Genomic DNA, 4,593 nt, shown 5'->3' on the forward strand with positions numbered 1-4,593 from the left:
ATAATGAAGCTTCCAAGGGATAATCATATCACAGTAGTTGATCATATCTTGATTGTTAGACAGATCTTAATTATCGACTTAGCCAGTTCTCAACAATATTCCCGAATTTATGCTTTGCAGAATAAGAATAAATTCTAAATAAAATTGTCTAGTACGAAAATCCAGATAGACGAAATATGTAGTGTAAAACTTACTTTGTTTTAGACTTTGATCTTCATATTTCTTGATAAATTCTGCAGTATCGCTGAATAAAAACTTTAACTCTGTCATCAATCTTTTTCAACAGATCTTCTAACTTGATCTTCAAATATTCTCATGCTTTCTTTTATCAGATAATTGATAGATATAAGCTCTCAGTTTTTGATTTGAGCTCTTTCTGTCATCATATCTTCCAGTGACACATAGAAAGTTTTTCTTCCACACTAGAAGAAACTGGTCAAAAGACATCGGTTATAAACCGATGTTAAAAGTTTTTAAAAGGGATGTCTTTGCATGTGTAGAGGTCCAGAGTTTTAGACATCAGTTTTAGACTAATGTCTAAGATACCAGTATACAACAATTCTAACTTAGAAATTGATGTCTTTTTTATAATATATTAATTTTAACACATGATCGCGATTTCAATAATAGTTTATCGTTTAATTTCTTTCAATTTAAGCATGTCACACACAAAGAAAAAAAAGACAAAGACAACGTTTATGAAAATTAGGACGTCGTAAATAAGTACTTTTAACATCTGTTAATTTATGAAATGATGTAAATTATAATATTAGACAGCATTTATGTAAACTTGTATTTACACTACGCCATAGATGGCCTAAATGAACATTTAAGTAGGGGTCTTAGATTATGTTAGTATATATGTGAAATTTTCACCCTATCACAATACCTAACATTATGCGGGATACTAAAGCTATAGTATTGTGTTGCCATAGGCCACTAAGGTGTTAGGTACAGGTAACCTGATATAATGTGTTGCTATAGACTAAGAATAAAAAATTAAATTTAAACCAAAAATTAAAGTTGTATTTAAAAATATTTTATTTGGATAAAATAATTCATTGATTTGTCTTAAAAAGTAAGATTATATCAAGTAATAATATTTTATTTGAATATAAAATTCATAAATTTTATTGTGTTACTACAAATTATGAAAAAAAGTAAATTTTAATTTTAACTTTATGAAAAATAATCGGTTAAAACTAAATGATGTTAAAAACTAATTTTAATTTTAGTATCAAAACTAATAATTAAATTTAATTTAAATCACTAAAATATATTTTTAGAAAATAACATTGTGTAATAAGCTTGCATTTTTTAAATTAGTTAAAGTAATAAATAATTAAAATATGTGCAGTTTCAAAAATATTATAATAATTATAAAATAATAAAAGAAAAGAAAATTAATTGGGCTAGGCTGAAATTATATATGTTGGGGGGCTAAAATTTGGACAGAGGAGGGAAGTGAAATTTTTGGACCAAACAAACGGGGAAATGACCCAAATTAGGGTTCTCTCCCCCTTCCCTCACTCGTCTCGTGGTCCAAATTAGTGTTCTCTCTCTGCTTCTTCACTCAATGTTTCTCTCGGTCTAAATTAAGGTTGAAGCTATGTTTAGATTGAATTCATGGGTCAACGAGATTAAATTGGAATTCAAGGTTCAATTAGGGTTCAAGCCTTGATTTCGATTCTAACATCTATCGCTCGATCTTCATTCATTTTGATTTTGAGGTATAATCATCACTTTAATGCCGTAAATTTAGGATTTTAAAAATAATATTGATGTGTGAAGGGATAGTGATAATTTTTTAAGGATTTATGTTCTTGTTTTGATTGTCCTTACTACCGTAATTAGTTGCTAGATGTTTATGTTTATTTTGGTGAATAATATGACTTAAATTTAGGGATAAATGGTAGTAGTATCAATGATTTTATAAATATAAATGATACCATAATACTTTTAAATTTAGGCTTAAATTTACAAGAGGTTTTTTTTAGCAAATGAATGTAAATTTCTAGGCCAATTTGGTATTTAGATTGCTAATTTGTCTTCTCCAGAATGGTGTCTTCAAACGATATGAAACTTGATGAGTCATGTGTAAAGCTACAATATCTATTTGTTAACGATCTTAACAATCTAAATTGTTGACTTGCATATGCCTATTACTTGGTACAAATTTTGGTATATGGCAGATAACCTCTTTCTTTGACAGCTTAAAAGTATCATAGCTATCAACAACATCTTCGCTCTTGTTCTTTTTTGCATCTCTGGGTCTTATAATACAAAGTACAAAGTATGGAGATCTCCTCCCCTACCTAGTTCGTCTGTACTATGTAGATAACTACTTAAAGAAACCAAATGACCTTGTTTTTTTCAATGCCTGCTTCCATTAGATGTTAAACAAGTCACTGCTATTGATATGATGTTGCGGTGAATATCAATTTGTTAATTTTTGTAGGATCTAGACCTGCATGATATAAATAAAGTAGTAAAACTGTAATATGATTCATATTAAAGAAAAAGATACTACCTGTATGGTGTTTTACTTAATAGTTAATAATAAATTGATGATATTGTTCGCGGCTTGATTATTAAAGGCACGTCCAAGGAATTTATGACAATCTGAATGACAGAATGAAGCAAATGCACGGTTTAGATGTTGATCCAGTTACCGATATAGTTATTTGATGTGGTCAGACCGAGGCATTTACCGCGACAATGTTTGCAAGTAGGCTTTTTATTGTTGTACATTTATCTTTTGCTAGTGGATTTCTAGGAATTTATCTAAATTGGGTTTTGTTTTCACAGTAATTAATCCAGGTGATGAATTAATATTGTTTGATCCTTCATTTGAAACATACTCCCTCTGTCCCTCCCATTTGTTTACACTTTCCTTTTTTGGATGTCCCTTCCAATTGTTTACATTTCAAAACTTTCCAAAAATAGTAAGATTTTTATTATTTTTAAAATAACTACATCCACTACTTCTCTCCACTATACCTACTTTATACATATAATATTAATCGGTCCCACTACTTTACTCAATTTTTTAACTTTCCTCCACTATTTTATCATTTTTCTTAAACTCCGCGCCCCACCCAAATGTAAACATTTGGGAGGGACGGAGGGAGTATGATACATGTATAACTATGGCAGGAGGAGTGCCAATAAGTTTCTGGGAATCATTTGTTAGTTAATACGACCGATTTATGTGTTTTAACTTGGATGTGCATGCCCAATGGCTTTAATTGATTATTAAGATCAATATTGTAGGTATATGTTTCCCTTGAGCCGCCTTGCTAGACATTAGATGCAGAAAAACTTATGAAGTTTTTTACTGCAAGGATAAAACCTATGGTATTGAACATGTCTGCATAATCTTGTATATTTGTAATTTTTCGGTAAATTGAGGAAGGTTACAGTTGTATGAGTTTGCATAGTACTGCACAATAGAGAACATCATTATTGCAAGAATGAACAATATATAATCTGGAACAAATTCACTTGCTAACAAGGCTTAGTGACAGATTATTCTAACCTTAAATGCTGAATGTATATGTTGATCGCCGTTTATTTGCAAAGTCGTCTTCCTGAAAATCTTTGTTGCTACTAGATGCATGCTGTTGAACCAAGGAACTACGAGAGATTTTTGTTTCTTTCTTGTAAATTTGAAAACAACGGGAGATAGCATGGTACTCAAGAGGCATTTATTTGTTTGAAGTAATAGTATTTATTGCTAAGAAGTATTTTCAAGGGTTTGGTCACCAAGCTTAACATATACCTGCTCCTTTGATTTTGTCTTTGGGATGATCCATAGTACCTCGAACGCAAAAGGATGAAGAAGGAAAAGAAGCACAAGCAGCAACTGGGTAAGCCTAGGAGCAGGGAGACAACTCCATCTCTAGCAGCACTCTGTGATACTCTGTGATACTAGAGAACTTGTTGGTACTAGATGTATTTTACCAAACTTGATTCCATTATATTGTAATAATTCATGTGTTCATATTTATGATTTAAATTGAGTTATTAATGTAATTATTTTTGGAGTATCTCAATTTATTTTTAGATTTAAACTATTTGACTATTATGATTATATTTATAAAAATAAAAGAAAAAAAGAACAAAACAAATTATTGAATATGAATTTTTAAGAATTATTTATGTGGGCCCCATTGTGGGGCCCAAATTTATGAAAGAAATTCTAAGATCTGTTGCAACACATTACGTATGTATGTTACTATAGAGACCAAAGTACGTTGCTATTTAGATCTATTGTAACAGGATTTGCTGTGTTGCAATAGAGTAGCTTCTATGTTGCTATAGATACATATACTAACTAGCTACGGGTCAACATAGCTTTGATGTTGCCTTAGCCCTTTTTGGGCCTTTAGAAACATTTTTTCGTGTCTATAGCAACACAATTAGGGTGTTGCTTAAAGCAATCTATGGCATAGTGTTAAGATAACATTTGAAGTGTTATTAAAGATGTAATGTAACATCGGTAATCTTAAACTAAATTGATGTTTTGTTTATAAGAGACATTGGTTTCTATATAATAAGTTGATGTCAAACCTCCGATAGGATATCAGTTAT

At 30.5% G+C, this 4,593-nt stretch overlaps 1 long non-coding RNA gene across 1 annotated transcript; it reads left to right on the forward strand.

Annotated features, from left to right (window-relative positions):
- The first annotated feature begins 1,466 nt into the window (after window positions 1–1,466).
- On the forward strand, window positions 1,467–3,949 carry LOC141663619 (uncharacterized). Its single transcript, XR_012551580.1, has 3 exons — window positions 1,467–1,730; window positions 2,598–2,728; window positions 3,818–3,949. It is a non-coding gene; the product is annotated as an uncharacterized LOC141663619 (long non-coding RNA).
- Window positions 3,950–4,593: the final 644 nt, after the last annotated feature.

The sequence above is a fragment of the Apium graveolens genome, chromosome 6, assembly GCF_009905375.1.
Source record: "Apium graveolens cultivar Ventura chromosome 6, ASM990537v1, whole genome shotgun sequence".
NCBI classification, from domain to species: Eukaryota; Viridiplantae; Streptophyta; class Magnoliopsida; order Apiales; family Apiaceae; genus Apium; species Apium graveolens.